Below are 21,465 nucleotides of genomic sequence, written 5' to 3'. Positions count from 1 at the left end.
AGAGGACACGTATGTATATGAGGGGGCAGTGGTCCCTACTGTGGCGGGGGGGAAACTACTGTGGGGGAGGGGGTGATGTGAAGGGGAGTGGAGGACACTAGTGGGAGTGGGGGGGGGGGAGGCTCACAGGACACTATGCTGTGTTTTCATTGGGAGCTTGATAGGTATTTTTTTTTAAAGAGTGCCTCCCCTTTTCAATTCTCTCCCTAACGTAATGACACTAAGAATCAGGAACATATAGCATGGCATACAACCTAAGGCATCACATAATAGGTAACATATTGCATGGCATATGGAAACAAATGTTGCAAAATAGGGCACATACAACATGGCATATGGGATAAAGTGGTGTCCTGTCTAAGTTAGCCCTAGTATGTATGATGGGGACCTTGGATTGTAAGCTCCTTGACAGGGACTGATATGAATCTATAGCATGTAATACGCTGTGTAAATTGTCAGCAATACTGTATATTAATACCTGTAATAATAAATACGTTTTGCCTTCACAAACGCTTTAATTGCCTGGAGTGGGCCCTGATCCAGGCTACCTGGCAGTATTGTCTGGCAGAGGTATTTGGATCACAAAAATGGCTCTACAATGTAAAATAACTAATCTGTTAACAGGTTCACATACAGAAATCTTAACTGTGTTTGAAAATGCTAGCCAGAAGTTCAGCTAGGCTGGAAAAAAAACGTATTGTTGTGGAAATTTTATTAGGACGTATTTAATATGTATTGTCACAGTGTCTCCCAGTGTTAGTTCTCCTGCAGCCCGCTCTAAAGAGCGGACTGGGGCAGACTGGCACTAGTTGAGATCCGTTTTGGTAGTGAAAAGCTTTCTGTGGATGCAGAGAGGTGTTTGCGGAGTGAGGATATGTCCGCCAGAGAAGGGCCCCTGTGCAATGCATAGACGATCGTCTGGGGGGGGGATGTTCGTTCTGCAAAGACATTATCGGTTATGAGGGGATGTACGCTTGTGTGCCCCTGTGTGTCTGATCAGCACATGGGGGGGGGCTATGGCGTGTTCCTGCAGATAATCTCCCATCCTCAGGAATGATAGAATAATCTGGGTATGTGTTGTTCTCTGAACAATGCAGAATAAGGATTCACGCCAACGGTAAAAACGGCAGTCTTTGATTTGTTATGGTCAGGGAGGAGCATTCATGATTTCAAAGCCAGCCATTCGGCTTTCTTTGTCTAGCTGAAGATGATGGCTTACAGAGACAGGGGGCGGAAAATCATACACACTGCCCCTGTCCAGACACGCCCATAAGACTCCCCTAATCATTGTTCATTGGTTGGTGGTCATGTCTGTGTTACTTGAGAAGATACGGGAAACAGGGTCCTACTAAGATGCATTATACCAAAGGGCTGAAAGTGACATGGATTACAGACAGCGGATAGTGGAATTTCCACGACAGTATTAAAAACTGTTTGTGAGGACATTAGTTCATAACATTGTAACAGATGAATGGAACCAATAAAAATATTTGATACTCAATGTGTGCTTTTCAACACCAGTGTCCAATTTGTACAGTCCTTTTACTTAGAATTATTTAGAACAGCTTAGGTATTTCATCGACAATCCTTACTAAACTACATCCTGAGCACTGCCAGGTTTACCAATGTTTGTCAATGAGCAAGCATCATTTTACAGGCCGGCCTCACTAAACACTTATCGGCAGCATGAGATCAATGTTAGTAAGTATCCAAACCCCAAAATGTATTCATATATTAACATTGTACTAACATGTATTAATATATATATATATATATATATATATATATATATATATATATAATGTTATAAAAATAAAAATTAACGTATGATAAAAATCCTTAATTGTGGTGGCTGCATTAGTTTTCCCTTTTTTAGGCTTTTTTTTTCCATTTATTTTCATCTGGTGATCTGGCCAGTAAATCTGCTATTTTTCATCTTTCCTTAACCACTTGCTGCCCGCCATATAGCAGAATGATGGCTGCAAAGTGGTTTCAATATGCTGACTGGGCGTCATATGACGTCCTCAGGATATTGAGCTGCTGCGCGCCCCCGGGGGTGCGCATCGCGGCGATCGTTGTTGCGGGGTGTCAGTCTGACACCCCGCAACACCGATCTAGGTAAAGAGTCTCTGACAGAGACTCTTTACCACATGATCAGCCATGTCCAGGGGGGGTCTGTGCTGATTGTTTATCAGCAGAGCCCCCCCTCGGATCCCACCCAGGACCACCAGGGAAGCCATGCCATCCACACTGGACCACCAGGTATGCCCCCTAGACCCCCAGGGAAATACTAATCTGTGCCCAGGCAGCTGCCAATCAGTGCCCACTCACAATGCCTACCAATGCCAGTGCCACCAGGGATGCTTAGCAGTGCCTCGTATCAGTGCCCATCAGTGCCACCTATCAGTGCCCATCAGTGCCACTCATAAGAACCCATCTTTGCAGACTTTCAGTGCCTAGCAGTGTCGCCTATCAGTGACCACCAGTGCCACCCAGTGCCACCCATGAGTGCCCATCAGTGCCGCCTATCAATGCCCATAAGTCCTGCATATCAGTGCCCATCGTCAGTGCCCGTCAGTGCCCGCTCATTGGTTGCACCTCATCGGTGCCGCCTTATCAGTGCCTGTCAGTGCTGCCTTATCAGTGTCCATCAGTGAAAGAGAAAACGTACTTATTTACAACATTTTTTAACAGAAACAAAAGCAAAACTTTTATTTTTTTCACAATTTTTGGTCTTTTTTTATTTGTTTAGCAAGAAATAAAAACCGGAGAGGTGATCAAATACCACCAAAAGAAAGCTCTATTTGTGGGAACAAAGTGATAAAAATTTAGTTTGGGTACAGTAATGGATGACCACGCAATTGTCATTCAAACTGTGACAGCGCTGAAAGCTGAAAATTGGTCTGGGCAGAAAGGTGTATAAGTGGCTGGTATTGAAGTGGTTAAAGAAGTATTAAACCTTTAGCATCTTTTTTTTTTATAGCTAAACACATTAAGTAGTTTAGGACACTGGGCATGCTACACATGCCCAAGAAAAATTCTTTAAGGTACACATGATGTATGTACTACGCCAAGTCCTTCTGTCCTACTGCTGCTCCCCCCCCCCCCCCCCCCCCGCGACTTCTCAGCTTTTAAAATTAAAGTGATACTAAATACACACTGTTTAATTTACATTATCCCTTCTCTTTCTGTATGTGAATGATGGCACTAAAATTATTTTATTAAAAAAAAAATCTAAGTACCTTATTTCCTAATTGATATACAGCTGTCACATGACTAAGATCTTTCCCAGTCTGTCTGTAGGGAAACTGTGGCAGGAAGAGCTCCTGGTCCTCTGCTGCTGGTCACATATAAAATAAAAAAGAAGCAAAAAGCAAAAAAAAAAAAAAAAAATTAAAAAAAAAAAAGCCTTTGGAATACAGAGTAAAAATAAAAAAATAATTATTCCAATAAACTGTTTTAAATTGTCATACAAATATACACTATATTGTCAAAAGTATTGGGACACCTGTCTTTACATGCACATGAACTTTATTGGCATCCCAGTCTTAGTCCGTAGGATTCAATATTGAGTTGGCCCACCCTTTGCAGCTATAACAGCTTCAATTCTTCTTGGAAGGCTGTCCACAAGGCTTAGGAGTGTGTCTATTGGAATGTTTGACCATTCTTCCAAAAGCGCATTTGTGAGTTCAGGCACTGATGTTGGACGAGAAGGCCTGGCTCGCAGTCTCCGCTCTAATTCATCCCAAAGGTGTTCTATCAGGTTGAGGTCAGGACTCTGTGCAGGCCAGTCAAGTTCCTCCACCCCAAACTCACTCATCTATGTCTTTATGGACCTTGCTTTGTGCACTGGTTCAAATCATTTGGTGGACGCGGGATTATGGTGTGGGGGTTGTTTTTCAGTGGTTGGGCTTGGCCCCTTAGTTACAGTGAAGGGAACTCTTAAGACATCAGCATACCAAGACATTTTGGACAATTTCATGCTCCCAACTTTGTTTGGAGATGGCCTCTATCTGTTCCAACATGACTGCGCACCAGTGCACAAATCAAGGTCCATAAAGACACTAATGCAGCCACCACATCTAAGGATTGGTAAGCTACAATATATTACATGTTGGGATAGGTAGAGCTGTAATAAACCCAAAGCAGAAAATGTAATATATTGCAGCTTACCAATCCTTAGCTGTGGTGGCTGCATTCGTTTTCTTTTTTTTATGCTGTTTTCCCTCTGTTTTCACCTGGTGATCTGGTCAGTAACACACCTCCTGTATTAGAGTGCCCCTACTCTGGATGAAGAAGCACAGGGGGCACAGCAGACAGCAGCATTGTCAATCTGGGAGAAGGGATGTGTGAGATGTACTAGCAGATTTAAATACACTAACAAATTGAAGCCAAACTCCAGCTCACATTTTATAAACAGTTACAACAACAATTTCTTTTTCTTTTAGGATAAGGCTCCATTCACGCTTGTGTGACTCCAAAGTCGCACAATATCCAGTGTGACTGTGGAGTGTGACTTTGATGCGATTTTACATTCTCTGGCACTAAGTCGCTTCAAAAGTCACATCAAAGTAGTGCAGGCACCTTTTCAAAATCACTGCGACTTTGAGTCGCACCGATTTGAACAGGTGCCATTGAAAACAATGGGCTGCAACTTGTCATGTGACTTTATGGAGGAGATTTAATAAAACTGGAGCACTCAGATTCTAGTGCAGCTGTGCATGGTAGCCAATCAGCTTCTAAATTCAGCTTGTTCAATCAAGCTTTGGCAATAAAACCTGGAAGCTGATTGGTTTCTATACAGAGTTGCACCAGATTTTGTACTTTACAGTTTTAGTAAATAACTCCCTATGTGTCCAAATTCGCATGACAAGTTGCACCAGTGTGAATGGAGCCTAAATGTTTTACAAGAGTAAATAAAAGCTGATCATTGTAAGCACCCCTGTCATTGGTAAATGGTTTGTCTCATCCCTGTAAACTAGTGGTCTCCAAACTGCGGCTCAGGGGCCAGATATGGCACTTTGCTTGCTTTTATCAGGCCCTTGGGGCACTATTTCATCCACTGATACCAACAATGGAGCATAATGCCCCCTGAGACCAGTGAAGGGGCACAATTCCTTCCAATTACACCAACAATTAGGCAAGACGACACCAATGATGGGGCACAATTCCTCCCAATTGCACCAACGATGGGGCACAATTCCTCCCAATGACACCAACAATCGGGCAAGACGACACCAATGATGGGGCACAATTCCTCCCACCAACACCAACAAAGGAGCACAATTCCTCCCACTGACACCAAAGATGGCGAATTGTGTATTTCCTCTGACATCGGGACCTTTTCTACTCCCATTGGCCACAGTCTGCCCCCCCCCAGAGTCTTAGAAAGTTTGGAGACCCCTGCTGTAAATGGATACATCTGGAAGAAAGCTTGTTCTTTTGAAAAACAACAGACTTACGTACTGGATCACCTGTTAAAAATAAGGGAAAGGAAGCCTATGAAGGAAAATGAATGCAGCCGTCACATCTAAGAACTGGTAAGCTGCAATATAATACATGTTTGCATGTTTATTAAAAGTAGTTTAGTGTACATGGAGGTGTGTATAAAGCCATGTACACCTGTCAGATAGCTGGATATTAAACATTGAAGGGAACACATGATGGACATTCCCTTTAATAATAAGTGTTGTGGAATAATGATGAGAAGTCATAGGAAAGTATTAGATCCCAGTATTAGACATGTTTGGTGTGCGGGGCATCCCATCCCAGGCACTCCACACTCACACAAACATGCATTGTCCCCATGTAGCAGATCACTGTCTTCTATTTATAGAGAAGCCGCACAGTCCCCCCTTTGGTGACAACTGAATATTTTGACCAGATATGGCCTGGCTCAGTATTAAACCCACAAGGCAGGAGAAGTAAGATAGCACCCATTGTAAATAAAATCAGATCTATCCTTACCCTGGCTGAAGCAGTGAAGGCTTAAAGACAGAGGATGAGCACAGAGGCGGGATGAACTTGTCCTTATGGAGGACTTGTATGCAGCAGACTCCCGGACAAGTATTGTTAGAGGAACTCAGCAGCTGAACCCTCCGCCAGGCATCTGCGGCCACTGCAGCTGTCACTCAACTGACGTCACCGCCTGGGCTCCGCTCCGATGTAGTGTGCCTTATTATCAGGGATGGAAGGCTGCGCTTCTACTGGGTGCACCGCTAGGGGGCGCCATACCAGGTGATGGCTTTCACAGCGTCTACTTCTACAGCATCCCCAGGAATGTTCTTTGTTCCTATGAAGAAGGCTGTTTACAGTTACTGCGGGCTTCTATTGGATGAAGTGTTAATAATAATCAGGTCTTTTTATGTATTTCTTTTTTTTAGAAATAAATAAATAAAAATGCCAGTATATATCCCATAGTTTGTAAACGCTATAACTTTTGCACAAACCAATTAATATCCACCTATTGTTTTTTTCTTTTTTTAATTGGATATGTTTTATAACAGAAAGTAAGAAATATTGTTTTTTTTGTTTTGTTTTTTTCAAAATTTTGAAAGGGGCCGGACGCATGGATAGGAGAGGCAGCGATGGACGGGGGTGTGGGCGGCGCCCATGCGCCCTTAATGGATGGGCCGCCCCTGATTAACTCGGTGTTGGACTTGATATATATAACCACTTGACCTAAGATTTACCCCCCTTCATGACCAGGCCATCTTTTGCGATACAGGACAACGTTACTTTGACAACTGCGCAGTCATGCAACACTGTACCCAAATAAAATTTGTGTATTTTTTCCTCACAAATAGAGCTTTCTTTTGGTGGTATTTGATCACCACTGCGTTTTTTTGTTTTTTTTTTGCACTTTAAACAAAACAAAAATGACAATTTAGAAAAAAAAAAAATATATATTTTTTACTTTCTGCTATAAAACATATCCAATAAAAAAATTCTAAAAATCGAATTTCTTCACAAACTTAGGCCAATATGTATTCTGCTACATATTTGTGGTAAAAATAAATTCCCAATAAGTGTATGTTACAACATAAAATAAGTGCAGCGCAATAAGGTAGAAATGTATGTTATACACACATTAAACAAAATTGAAAATATAATGCATGAGATGGGTGTAGCATAATACAATGTGAATATAAACTATACTCATTGATCAGACTACACTCTGCAGAACTTGTGATCAAAAGGTACATTATTATGTTTGCTTTTTGTCACAAGTTCTCCAGAGTGTAGTCTGATCAATGAGTATAGTTTATATTTACATTGTATTGTGCTACACCCATCTCATGCACTATACTTTACATTTTGTTTAATGTGTGTACTGTGGCAGCTGGTGGTAATTTAATTAGGGGGGCAGCAATCAGTGCACCCACAGCCAAATATTCATTTGCTATTTCACATAACTGAGTGGGCTCGGTTCGCAGTGCTCTGCGCCCCAAGCCCATCCTTTTTTGAAACGTGTTAGAGCCTCTGGTTCCAATCACATGCTTCAAACCCCCCCCCTCCCCCCCCATTGGAATTCATGCATCCAGCATCCTGCATAGGGACCAGACGCATGGATATGGCCCATACACCGCCACTGTGTGTGTGTATAACATACATTTCTACCCTATTGCGCTGCACTTATTTTATGTTGTAGTAGATATATGTGGTGTTTTCAGTGAACACACTGGGAAGGTGTTAGCAGCAATTCTTGTCTGGGTTGTAAGGCATATACAGTGGGGACAGAAAGTATTCAGACCCCCTTACATTTTTCACTCTTTGTTATATTGCAGCCATTTGCTAAAATCATTTAAGTTCATTTTTTTCCTCATTAATGTACACACAGCACCCCATATTGACAGAAAAACACAGAATTGTTGACATTTTTGCAGATTTATTAAAAAAGAAAAATTGAAATATCACATGGTCCTAAGTATTCAGACCCTTTGCTGTGACATTCATATATTTAACTCAGGTGCTGTCCATTTCTTCTGATCATCCTTGAGATGGTTCTACACATTCATCTGAGTCCAGCTGTGTTTGATTATACTGATTGAACTTGATTAGGAAAGCCACACACCTGTCTATATAAGACCTTACAGCTCACAGTGCATGTCAGAGCAAATGAGAATCATGAGGTCAAATGAACTGCCTGAAGAGCTCAGAGACAGAATTGTGGCAAGGCACAGATCTGGCCAAGTTTACAAAAAAATTTCAGCTGAACTTAAGGTTCCTAAGAGCACAGTGGCCTCCATAATCCTTAAATGGAAGACCTTTGGGATGACCAGAACCCTTCCTAGAGCTGGCTGTCCGGCCAAACTGAGCTATCGGGGAAGAAGAGCCTTGGTGAGAGAGGTAAAGAAGAACCCAAAGATCACTGTGGCCGAGCTTCAAAGATGCAGTCGGGAGATGGGAGAAAGTTGTAGAAAGTCAACCATCACTGCAGCCCTCCACCAGTTGGGGCTTTATGGCAGAGTGGCCCGATGGAAGCCTCTCCTCAGTGCAAGACACATGAAAGCCTGCATGGAGTTTACAAAAAGACACCTGAAGGACTCCAAGATGGTGAGAAATAAGATTCTCTGGTCTGATGAGACCAAGATAGAACTTTTTGGCCTTAATTCTAAGCAGTATGTGTGGAGAAAACCAGGCACTGCTCATCACCTGTCCAATACAGTCCCAACAGTGAAGCATGGTGGTGGCAGCATCATGCTGTGGGGGTGTTTTTTCAGCTGCAGGGACAGGATGACTGGTTGCAATCAAGGAAAAGATGAATGCGGGAAAGTACAGGGATATCCTGGATGAAAACCTTCTCCAGAGTGCTCAGGGCCTCAGACTGGGCCGAAGGTTTACCTTCCAACAAGACAATGACCCTAAGCACACAGCTAAAATAACGAAGGAGTGGCTTCACAACAACTCCGTGACTGTTCTTGAATGGCCCAGCCAGAGCCCTGACTTAAACCATCTCTGGAGAGACCTAAAAATGGCTGTCCACCAACTTTTACCATCCAACCTGACAGAACTGGAGAGGATCTGCAAGGAGGAATGGCAGAGGATCCCCAAATCCAGGTGTGAAAAACTTGTTGCATCTTTCCCAAAAGATTCATGGCTGTATTAGATCAAAAGGGTGCTTCTACTAAATACTGAGCAAAGGGTCTGAATACTTAGGACCATGTGATATTTCAATTTTTTTTTTGTAATAAATCTGCAAAAATGACAACAATTCTGTGTTTTTCTGTCAATATGGGGTGCTGTGTGTACATTAATGAGGAAAAAAATTAACTTAAATGATTTTAGCAAATGGCTGCAATATAACAAAGAGTGAAAAATTTAAGGGGGTCTGAATACTTTCCATCCCCACTGTATACTGTATATATACAGTGCCTTAAAAAGGATTCACACCCCTTGAAATTTTCCACATTTTGTCATGTTACAACCAAAAACTTAAATGTATTTAATTGGGATTTTATGTGATAGACCAACACAAAGTGGCACATAATTGTGAAGTGGAAGGAAAATGATAAATGGTTTTCAATTTTTTTTACAAATAAATATGTGAAAAGTGTGGCGTGCATTTGTATGGCGCCCCCCTGAGTCAATACTTTGTAGAACCACCTTTCACTGCAATTACAGCTGCAAGTCTTTTTGGGTATGTCTCTCTACCAGCTTTGCACATCTAGAGAGTGACATTTTTGCCTATGCTTCTTTGCAATATAGCTCAAGCTCTGTCAGATTGGATGGAGAGTGTCTGTGAACAGCAAGTTTCAAGTCTTGCCACAGATTCTCAATTGGATTTAGGTCTGGACTTTGACTGGGCCATTCTAACACATGAATATGCTTTGATCTAAACCATTCCTTTGTAGCTCTGGCTGTATGTTGCTGGAAGGTGAACCACCATCCCAGTCTCAAGTCTTTTGCATACTCTAATGCCCCGTACACACGGTCGGATTTTCCGACGGAGCGTGTTGTCAGATATTCCGACCGTGTGTGGGCTCCATCGGACATATACCATCGGATTTTCCGACACACAAAGTTTGAGAGCAGGCTATAAAATTTTCCGACAACAAAATCCGATCGCGTCAATTCCGACCATGTGTGGCCAGTTCCGACGCACAAAGTGCCACGCATACTCAGAAGAAATTCCGAGACGGAACAGCTCGGTCTGATAAAATGAGCGTTCGGAATGGATACAGCACTTTCGTCACGCTGCAATGTTTTAAATAGTTTAATACAGCGCACTCTGTTCATCTTTATAATGTGAGAAGAATGAAGTAGTTTTGCTGCTCATATTCACACAGACTTCTCACAAACTTCTTTCTTTATTCTTTATCGGGATTCCCTCAATATATTTTGATTTGTCACATCTGACCAATTTTTTTTTCGGTTGTTTTTAATTTTTACATTTTTTTTTTTTTGGGTTTGTATTTTTTTCAAGGCTTTTTTTTTTTTCTTTTTTTTTGGTTTTTACTCCAGAATATTTTTGTGTGTGTTTTGTGTGTCAAGTTACCACAACACCATTATTATCTTGTATTATTTCATCTCAATGAGATTGTTTGGTGTTGGTGTCCCTTGTTAATTTCACATTGTATTTTGAAATGTACCCGCCTCCTCACCAACAAACTGTTTTTTTTTTAAGGAAAACACACATAGGCGAGTATAATTGAAACAAAAATTCCTTTATTAAGGGCTCACAACCAAAGAGGGAGGCAACGCTGGAGAAACAGCAGAAATTGGTGAAGCCTTTGGCCCCCAGGGCACACATCAATTCTTTTACAGCAAAATTGGTGGCCTGAGGAGTCCATATCTAAGGGAGTGCAGTCTGGTCCAGAAGTCCCAGAGATCCGGAAAACAGCAGATGACATCTGTGTCCCCAGGCTGTGGTCATACAAGAGACTGCTTCTTCTGTCAGACCAGACTGAACCCAGGTCATCACTCTCTGGTCTTCCTTCCATGCTTCCTTCCATGCTGTGGCTGTGGTGGTGGAGTTCTGGCAGCAGGCGGAGAAGGAGGGGGATGGGCCAACTCACTCAGGTGGGTATTGGGTGTGATTTCGCCACTCACCCCCTTACTTTGGACTTTATACAGAAGGTCCTCACACAGCTTGCGTTGACCCTCCTGCATGGCCTGCAGTTTGGTGGCAGCCATGCAGGCAAAGGCCTCTTCAGGAGTGGGTAAGGCTCTGAGAGACACAGAAGCCTCCTGAATGAGCCTGAGCGCTGAATCCTGCACGTGACTCCCCTTCCTGGGTCTTTTGTATGGAAGGCGGAGGGGAGGAACCTGCAATTTGGTCAGGCTACGACTGGGCCCAGGCTTCTCCTGGCTGCCACTTAGCCCCGCCTCCTCCTGGCTGCCACTTACCCCCGCCTCCTCCTGGCTGCCACTTACCCCCGCCTCCTCCTGGCTGCCACATTCCACAGCCTCCTCCTGTGTGGCACATTCCACAGCCTCCTCCTGGCTGAGGTCTTCCTGTGTATGAAAAAGGACATAGTTTTTTTATTCATCAATCACACACAGTTTTCAGCTCATGATTGTTGCAAATTGAATGTTAACAAATATAATAGACTATCCTTCTGAGCCCAGCATTTTTCATTCTTGTCTCAATTATTTTTGGCCACTACTGTCTATTGATATGTAAAACACTTTCTTAGCAATTAGTGATCAATAATAACATCTAGTAACCAAGTACCATTTATTTATGGGAATTTTTAAAGACCAAAGTATAAGGTACACCTATCAGATTCCCCCCCCCCTCTCATGGTCCATTTCTAACATTATAGGGAGGGGGGGACTCTTGGACAGGTAACCCTCTCCACTTCATTGAGAGATGAATGCCTATATAATGTGTATTACTTTGAACAGACCCTCCTTAGTTACACTATTGACAGCCCACTGGACAGGTAAGAAGTGTCATAATACAAAGATATAAATACACACTGTACACATTTTAGCACATTTGGACATTCTGCTATTACCTATCAAGATAATAATAGGATACCCAAACTTTAAACAGTACCATTGGAAAGTATACAGGCAGGCCCTTGCACTACATGCTTTGGGGAATTCATCCATAAATCTGAGCACAAAAGAGATGGGTATAGTGTGTATGGGTTTGGCAAAGTCAGCAGATAGATGATTGAGGATAGATAGAGAATTGGTATCAGCTGACTTAGCAGTTGGGGGGAGGGAGGGTTCAAAATGATTTGGGGACCCCCAAAAAAAAGCCTCTGGCACTCTGCCTGAATTTGAAGCACCAATCACATTTCAAAACATTTTAGGGGTGTTTGGGGTAAAACACTACTATGGAGCTGATAAAATACATTGTTAAGTGACTACATGAGGTGAATATAGGGCAGGAGACCATACTGGGGAGGTAAGTGAAGGCAAATATGTATGAAGGACAACAAAGATAATGACATAAAAATCCAGCATGCATGAGGAGAAAGGGGACATTCACAGCATATTTCAATCATGGTAATTAGGGAATGAGGAAAGAAATACAATATATTATCAAACATTAAATACAATAAAATGTGATATTAAAGGATAAAAATCTTACCTTCATATACTCCTTCTGCAGGACCTGGATGATGGCAGAACAGGTCTCTGGGATAATAATTCCCAGAGCCTGGGGGGGGATGCCTGTCGAGAACTTGCAGGCTTCTCCCCGTCGCCAAGTACCGCAGGGTAGCGATGAGCCTCTGCTCTGGAGTGATGGCTTGCCTCATGCAGGTATCCTGCCTGCTGATATAGGGGGTCAGCAAAGCCAACAAACGGTGAAATACAGGGTCCGCCATCCGGAGAAAGTTTCTGAAATCATCAGGATTATTCTCACGGATCTCATGGAGCAAAGGCATATGAGAGAACTGGTCACGCTGAAGCAACCAATTCTTGGTCCATGAACTCCTCCCCACCCTGTTCATGGACTGGACTTGTGTCAAGGTCAGGACCCCAACACCAAGCCCCCACACAGCACGAACTCTACGAGGAGTACGCATACGAAACATGGCTAGAAAATGGTCGGCTGCTCAGAACGAAGTAACAGAACGCACTGAAGAACAGCAAGGCCTGTGAAGAGTGACCTGAAAAACAGTAATGAACAAACAAGAACACAATGACAAAGTCACGCGTAGCTTGCTTGCACGCACTGAAGAGCAGATACAAACCCACAAGCACAAACTGAACCGCAGAAAACGATCTGAAAACCACGAGTCTGAAAAAGCACGAATCATCTCTCACCAAACTTTTACTAACACAAGATTAGCAAAAGGAGCCCAAAGGGTGCGCACTTGGTTCTGAACTGGCCTTTTCTAGTCTCGTCGTACATGGTGTACGTCACCGCGTTCTTAGCGAGCGGAAATTCTGACAACTTTGTGCGACCGTGTGTACGCAAAACAAGTTTGAGCCAACATCCGTCTGAAAAAATCCATGGATTTTGTTGTCGGAATGTCCGATCAATATCCAATCGTGTGTACAGGGCATAACAGGTTTTCTTCTAAGATTGCCTGTATTTGGCTCCATCCATCTTCCCATCAACTCTGACCAGCTTCTCTGTCCCTGCTGAAGAAAAGCATCCCCACAACAAGATGCTGCCACCACCATGTTTCACGGTGGGGATGGTGTGTTCAGGGTGATATGCAGTGTTAGTTTTTAGGCCAAAAAGTTCAACTTTGGTCTCATCTGACCAGAGCACCTTCTTCCACATGTTTGCTGTGTCCCTCACATGACTTCTCGCAAACTGTGAACGGGACTTCTTATGGCTTTCTTTCAACAATGGCTTTCTTCTTGCCACTCTTCCATAAAGGCCAGATTTGTGGAGTGCATGACTAATAGTTGTCCTGTGGACAGATTCCCCTACCTGAGCTGTGGATCTCTGCAGCTCCTCCAGAGTCACCATGGGCCTCTTGGCTGCTTCTCTGATTAATGCTCTCCTTGCCCGGCCTGTCAGTTTAGGTGGACGGCCATGTCTTGGTAGGTTTGCAGTTGTGTAATACTCTTTCCATTTTCAGATGATGGATTAAACATTGCTCTGTGAGATGTTCAAAGCTTGGGATATTTTTTTATAACCTAATGCACATAACACTTTTCAGATATTTATTTGAAAAAAAAAAATTAAAACCATTTATCATTGTAATAATGTGACCTGACACAACTCAATCATAACAGTGGCAAACCTCCATCCCTAATATATGTTTAAACAAAAAAGGAAGAGGAAGGAATGGGACTTTATATGAGGCATGTCACTGAATAAATATCTAGTTTATATTGATCATTAAATTGTTTATTAAGTCCAAATCCAGTCAAAAAGTATCAATAATGTTTGGTAAAAGACATGATTTACTGTAAATAACAGCTCATTTGTATACACATACAATTATTATACAAAGTAAAATACAACATGATTGGCAGTAAAATTTCATAGATCATTCATCCATTAACCACTTAAGGACCAGCCTCGTTTTGAATTTTAGGTGTTTACATGTTTAAAACAGGTTTTTTTGCTAGAAAATGACTTAGAACCCCCAAACATTATATATTTTTTTCTTCTAACACCCTAGAGAATAAAATGGCGGTCGTTGCAATACTTTTTTTTTTGCACTGTATTTGCGCAGCGGTCTTAAAGCGCACTTTTTTTGGAAAAAAATCACTTTTTTGAATAAAAAAATAAGACAAAAGTAAAGTTAGCCCATTTTTTTTTATATTGTGAAATATAATGTTACGCCAAGTAAATTGATACCCAATATGTCACGCTTCAAAATTGCGCCCGCTCGTGAAATGGCGTCAAACTTTTACCCTCAAAAATCTCCATAGGCGACGTTTAAAAAATTGTACAGGTTGCATGTTTTGCGGTACAGAGGAGGTCTAGAGCTAGAATTATTGCTCTCGCTCTAGTGGTCACAGCGATACCTCACATGTGTGGTTTGACCACCGTTTTCATATGCGGGCGCTACTCGCGTATGCGTTCGCTTCTGCGCGCGCGCGAGCTCGTCGGGACGGGGGTTTTTTGAACATTTTTTTTATTTTTATTATTTATTTTACATTATTTTATTTATTTTTACGCTGTTTAAAAAAAAAAAAATAGTGTCACTTTTATTCCTATTACAAGGAATGTAAATATCCCTTGTAATAGAAAAAAGCATGACAGGACGTCTTAAATATGAGAACTGGGGTCAAAAAGACCTCAGATCTCATATTTACACTAAAATGCAATTAAAAAAAAAGTCATGTGAGCCAAACTTGTCTGGGCATCAGTTCAAAGTGTACTCGACGCACGTTCCATTGCTCAAGCCACTCATCAGGAGTAAAATGCTCTGAAATTAAATCAATAACATATCTATAAGTATAGGATATATCTATAAATATAGGATACCCTTTAAAAAGGGAATCATCTCTCAAAAAAGGGGGGGAATCTATAACTTACAAAATGTACAAAATGGTCCAATAGCGACGCCCAACCTATATCCAAGGGAGGATGGGGGACAGGGGTGATGATCTCCCCTGGGGCTGAGGTGAGGAATCCCATCCAAACCGGAGACAGCAGCCAGGTGACGACCAGGCAACCATATCACAACCATGTGAATCTTGTGTGTACTTAACAACCCACACTGTGGGGAAAGAGGGAGGTGACAGGATGGTTTTTAACTCCAGAGCTGCGATGCATGGCAGCCTTTCCCCTTTCCCCCTTAAATAGGCTTGGGGCCTTGCCTCCTATGCATCGGCGTCATGGTTTGATGCCCCGCTGAGCGGGTCATCAGGCCTGAGCATTGGGTGGATCCCCCCCCCCCCATCTAGTTGGGGCTGGAACTTGCTTGGTTCTGCAATGGATTCATATGCCGCTGATGAAGCCAAAGCTTGTCGCTATTCCCCGCCGCATTGGTGGGGTTTTTTCATGACGTTGGTGGGAACCCGCCCCTCACCGGGGATAAGAGTGGCTCAGGCTGGCCAGCTGACCATTCCACATGGGTCATGAGGGATCCCAGACATGTTCACATTCACAGAATCATACACATAAGGTAACAGAGGCTCATTTATATCACACACATAACACTTTTCAGGTCTATTTTGGTATCACTTATTATATTTCACCATCATTATGGAGCGCACATAGTTATCAAATGGTGGGTTTGGACTTGGATTTAATTTTGGTGGGTACATGCACACACATCTTTTTTGGTAGCAGTCCTTTTAGTTAGCACACTTAAAGCAGGATTCTGTCCCTGAAAAAAAAATTTTTAAAGTCAGCAGCTACTAACACTGTAGCTGCTGACTTTAAATAAGTACTTACCTGTCCTGGGTGTCCGCTATGTCAGCCGCCCGAGGCCGACCCGTCCCCTTGACTCTCGGGTCCCGGCACCGCCATCCTAAGTAAGGGAAACAGTCAGTGCAGCCTTGCGGCTTCACTGCCAGTTTCCTACTGCGCACGCGCGAGTGGCCCCGTGGTGTTCTGGGAACACACAGGAGCAGAACACGCCGCAGAATAGGAAGAGGCAGATTAGGAAGACCTAGCAACAAGGGTTTAGGTAAGTTTAATATTTTTTTTTTTAATTTTTTTTTAGGATTTTTGGTGATTTTTTTTTTTTCAGGGTGGCCCTCCACCGCCGACCGTACGCAGATATGCGTACTCGGCTTTCCGGGGTTATACCGGGATGATGCCCGCAGCTGCAGGCAGGCATCATCCCAGTACCGTTGTTTACAGCGGGCGATCGGCTACCCGTGTATAACAACCGATGCGGCTAAAAGCCGCTCGGCTGTTATACCGGAGGAGCGGGAGGGGAAATCCCCCCCCTCCCGCCGCCTCCCGCCGCTGTTACCGGGCCTCCCGTGCGATCGGGAGGCCCGGTGTCCGTTCGGCTGCCTTCGGCGGGTGGGGGCGGACTGGAACGAAGCTGCGAGCGGCTTCGTTCCAGCCTTCTTGTTGTAAACGCGGAAGCGACGTCATGACGTCACTTCCCGTTTACTCGGCTGCCAATGGCGCCGAATTTAAAAAAGTACACAGTATTCAGAATTGCCGTTTTCGGCGATCTGAATACTTTGAAGTGTAAAGGAGGGATGGGGGGTCTTTTAGACCCCCCATCCCTCCATAAAGAGTACCTGTCACCACATATTACTGTCACAAGGGATGTTTACATTGCTTGTGACAGCAATAAAAGTAAAAAAAAAAAAAAAAAAAAATTTTAAACACAATTTATAAAGTACACAAATAAATAAAATAAAATAAAAAAAATTTTTTTAAAGTGCCCCTGTCCCCGCGAGCTCGCGCAGCGAAGAAAACGCATACGGAAGTCGCGCCCGCATATGTAAACGGTGTTCAAACCACACATGTGAGGTATCACCGCGATCGTCAGAGCGAGAGCAATAATTCTAGCCCTAGACCTCCTCTGTAGCTCAAACCTGGTAACCGTAACAAATTTTTAAAGCGTCGCCTATGGAAATTCAAAGGTACCGTAGTTTGTTGCCATTCCACGAGTACGTGCAATTATAAAGGGTGACATGTTTGGTATCTATTTACTCGGCGTAACATCATCTTTCACATTATACAAAAAAATTGGGGTAACTTTACTGTTTGGATTTTTTAAAATTCATGAACGTGTCACTTTTCCAAAAATTTGCGTTTAAAACACCGCTGCACAAATACCGTGTGATAAAAAATATTGCAACAATCGCCATTTTATTCTCTAGATTCTCTGCTAAAAAAATATATATAATGTTTGGGGGTTCTAAGTAATTTTCTAGCAAAAAATACGGATTTTAACTTGTAAACACCAAATTTCAAAAATAGGCTTAGTCATGAAAGGGTTAAGTTCACTGCAGTAATCACACACCATATATCACCTCCATTTAGTCACTGGTATAGGTTCACCTTATCAACAGTTCATTCAGCTCACATGGTCTCATTTACATATCCTTGCAGAGCAGTGTGGGTTATCAAGCACACACAAGATTCACATGGTTGTGATATGGTTGCCTGGTCTTCACCTGGCTGCTGTCCCCGGTTTGGATGGGATTCCTCACCTCAGCCCCAGGGGAGATCATCATCCCTGTCCCCCGTCTTCCCTTGGATATAGGTTGGGCGTCACTATTGGACCATTTTTTAAGTTATTAATTTTATTTCAGAGCATTTTACTCCTGATGAGTGGCTTGAGCCAAAAAATGTGCGTCAAGTACACTTTTAACTGATGCCCAGACAAGTTTGGCTCACTGAGAGCAATTGCTTATGTTTATTATTAATGGATGAATGATCTATGAAATTGTACTGCCAATCATGTTGTATTTTACTTTGTATAATAATTGTATGTGTATACATGTGAACTGTTATCTACAGTATATCATGTCTTTTACCAAAGATTATGATACTTTTTAACTGGATTTGGAATTAATAAACAATTCAATGATCAATATAAACTAGATATTTATTCAGTGACATACCTCATATAAGTTCCATTCTTTCCTCTTCCTTTTTTGTTTAACCATTTATCATTTTCCTTCCACTTCACAATTATGTGCCACTTTGTGGTGGTCTATCACATAAAGTCCCAATAAAGTACATTTACGTTGTTGGTTGTAACATGACAAAATGTGGAAAATTTCAAGGGGTATGAATACTTTTTCAAGGCACTGTGTGGGGGTGAGGCTGCGACTCTGGCCACTGGATGGAGCTTTCCCTCTGACTATTGGTTCAATACCCCTCCAAGGCCATCTCTGCTGGCATCCACTTGTAATTCCTAAGGTTTTGATGGATCAGCGTAGGCCAACACCAGTGCTTCAACCAGGCTCTCCTTCAGCCGTTCAAAAGACCTTTCACATTTCTCTGCCCATTGTTCCTGGATAGACTCACAAGGCTTCCCTCCCCTCTGGGTTTTCTGCTGGTCCCCCTCCGTTTTCTTCTGTAACAGCTCGGTCAACGGCTGGGCAATCTGTGAGAAGTTCTTCACAAATCTTGGATAGTATGATCAGAAACCCAAGAAGAACTCTGTGATGGTATTGGGCCGAGGCCATGAAGTGACAGCCTCCAACTTTTGAGGGTCAGTTGCTATTCCCTCGGCCGACACCACATGCCCTAGGCATGTGACTGAGGTCTGTTAGAACCTAGGCACTTCTCTAAAGACAGCTTCAACCCCTCGGCGTGTAGTCGCTGGAAAACCTTCTCCAACCAAGCTTCATGGTCCTCCAACATTCTGTCGAACAAAATGATATCATTGAGATAAACTAACACTTCTACCAAGTTCATATCACCCACAGTGTTCAATATCAGTCTCTGGAAAGTAGCAGGGGCCCCTCTTAATCCCTGTGGCATTCGGTCAAACTCGAAAAACCCTAGAGGGCTGATGAAGGACGTCTTTTCTTGGTCATCTGGATGCATGGGGATCTGGTAATATCCACTCTTTAAATCCAGTACACTGAACCATTTGGCCCCTGATAAGCATTGTAAGGCTTCTTCTATGCAAGGGGTTGTGTACTGATCTGGGATAATTCTTCAGTTCAAGGTTTGGTAGTCGATGCACATCCGAAGGGACCCATTCTTCTTCCTCACTACCATGATCCCTGATCTCTTCATTTCAGCCAGCTGCTCTCAAAGATCCTCTAGATCACACAAGGGGATTCGCCTGGCCCTTTTTCGAAAAGGCTTATCTTCGTTCAATCAAATTCGATGTTGAGCACTCCTGGCACAGCCCACATCAAAGTCATTCTTGGAGAACATTTTCTCCTATCGAGCTATCTGAGCTTTGATCCTCTCGTCCAAGGCAGAGGGTAGATTTGGGCAGTGGACAGTGGTTCTTCTTCCATCTCCCGCCACTGGGGTGGAAGCACTCACTTTCCCGATCACCATATGGGGCTTTAAGCTGATTGGGTGACTAGTGATGTTCCTCACGCTGACAGGAATTCGTCCCCCGCTTCTCCTTAAGGCCCGAGTGGATACGATCTCCGGGACCAAATCTATTCCAGCCTCCTCCTCTGCTGTATCAGCTTCCATCCCCACGTAAGGGCTCGGCTGGTCCCATGACAGTTTGACCGTGGCTTTCAGACAGGCCCTCTCCCCAGGCTGCAACACCCGTTCATGGGTATCCAGTTGCTACAATCTTCCCACTCCTTCAGCAGGTGCCTTCTTCTCTTGTAATATTCGCTGCAACGCCTGCCTCAACTGAGGATGAATCTTCCCTACTGGAGTGCCCTCCAAAGCCAGAGGAGAGAGTAGTCTCCTCATAAGGTTGGTGTTGGTGCCTATCAATAAGGAATTTTGGCCTGCCCCAAGAGGTCGGGGACAGAGGACAGCCAGCGTATCGAAAGTCTCTGGTTTTCAAGCCATGGCAGGATCGAAGGTTATCTTGATGGGTATGTATCCGTCGTATGGGCACTTCTGGGTCCCTGTGCCTCAAATCTCTAATTCCTCAAGCTTGCACAAAGGGATATGCTTCAAGTACTTGTGGTAAAAGTCTCGATACAGCAGTGTCACCTGAGCTCCAGTATCCAATAGGGCCTGTGTATAGATGCCCTCTACTTGTACCGAGACTATGGGGGAGGGCCCCACTAAGTTCTTGGATAGGTTTCTCACAGGTGGCTCTATAGTTTTGGCCCTAACAAACCTCCTCGGAGGCGGTGGAGTTGGTCTAACTATTCGTTCAGTAAGGTGTGCATTGATTTCCTGCCTCTGTCTTCCCTTCTCTGAGGATTTTGTTTCTTTTGCTTGTTTAGGTAAAAAAGGGGTAGAGGTAACAGGTGACTTGCGTCCCCTTTTTTTCTTGTCTCTTTTCTTGGCTTTGGAGCGCAGTTTCCCCTCAGGACTCTCAACTAGCTCCTTCATTGAGGTCCCCTGAAGTTTTCCACCGGCTTTGGGAAAAGTCGTTTTTTGTAAGGCTCTCAGAACTTACGTGAGTAATTTGGGGCTGATGCCATCCTCTCCACACCCATAACATCTCTTCTCTCGCCCCTGGTACAGTTTTTCCTCATCTCGATGAGTCCCTTGTTCCTGGACCTTCGCTTGGGTCTCCATGACTCGCATCAGACCATGATACATTTGGGTTTGGGCCTGAGCTAACTGAGCCATCAATTTGGTTGGCCCGAGTTCTGCTACTGGCTTGTTAGTGTCAGGAAGGGCCAATCCCACCGGTTCAGACTCAGTTCCACTATCTTCATCCGAGAAATCCATTTCCGCATGAACAGCTCGAGCCACCACTTTCTCTTTGTTCCCAGCAATAGAGCCCATTTCTCTCGATCTTTGGCTTTTCTCTTCTAATAGAGCCTTTTCCCCTCGTACTTCTCTTATCAGTTCAGGGTATGTGGGTACCACTTGAGTTCTCTTCAGTAGTAACTTTAATACAATAGGATGATTTGGTGGAGCCCCTTTCAGAACCCAGTCCAGGCGAACCTCAATATCTTTGGGGTCAATACCCCTCTTGAGTTGACAGGATGCTGCATCAGATTATCCTCGAGAGATGTATTCGGACAGACTCTCCCCCTTCTGTTGGTGGGTGTGATTGA

General features: G+C 43.4%; 1 protein-coding gene across 3 annotated transcripts in view; it reads right to left on the bottom strand.

Annotated features, from left to right (window-relative positions):
* Positions 1-6,844, bottom strand: part of TMOD1 (tropomodulin 1) — a 132,207-nt gene extending 125,363 nt beyond the window's left edge. For 2 of the 3 annotated variants that reach the window (XM_073591240.1, XM_073591242.1), the window contains exon 1: positions 5,968-6,844. The gene's annotated coding sequence lies outside the window, so the exon portion shown is untranslated. Of the gene's footprint in view, positions 1-3,242; positions 3,338-5,967 lie in introns of all 3 variants that reach the window. The other variant, XM_073591241.1, reaches the window with a different exon arrangement.
* Positions 6,845-21,465: the final 14,621 nt, after the last annotated feature.

Source organism: Aquarana catesbeiana, linkage group LG01 (genome assembly GCF_042186555.1).
Source record: "Aquarana catesbeiana isolate 2022-GZ linkage group LG01, ASM4218655v1, whole genome shotgun sequence".
NCBI classification, from domain to species: Eukaryota; Metazoa; Chordata; class Amphibia; order Anura; family Ranidae; genus Aquarana; species Aquarana catesbeiana.
The sequence above is the reverse complement of the archived record's forward strand: the minus strand, read 5'-3'. Positions and strand labels throughout refer to the sequence as shown.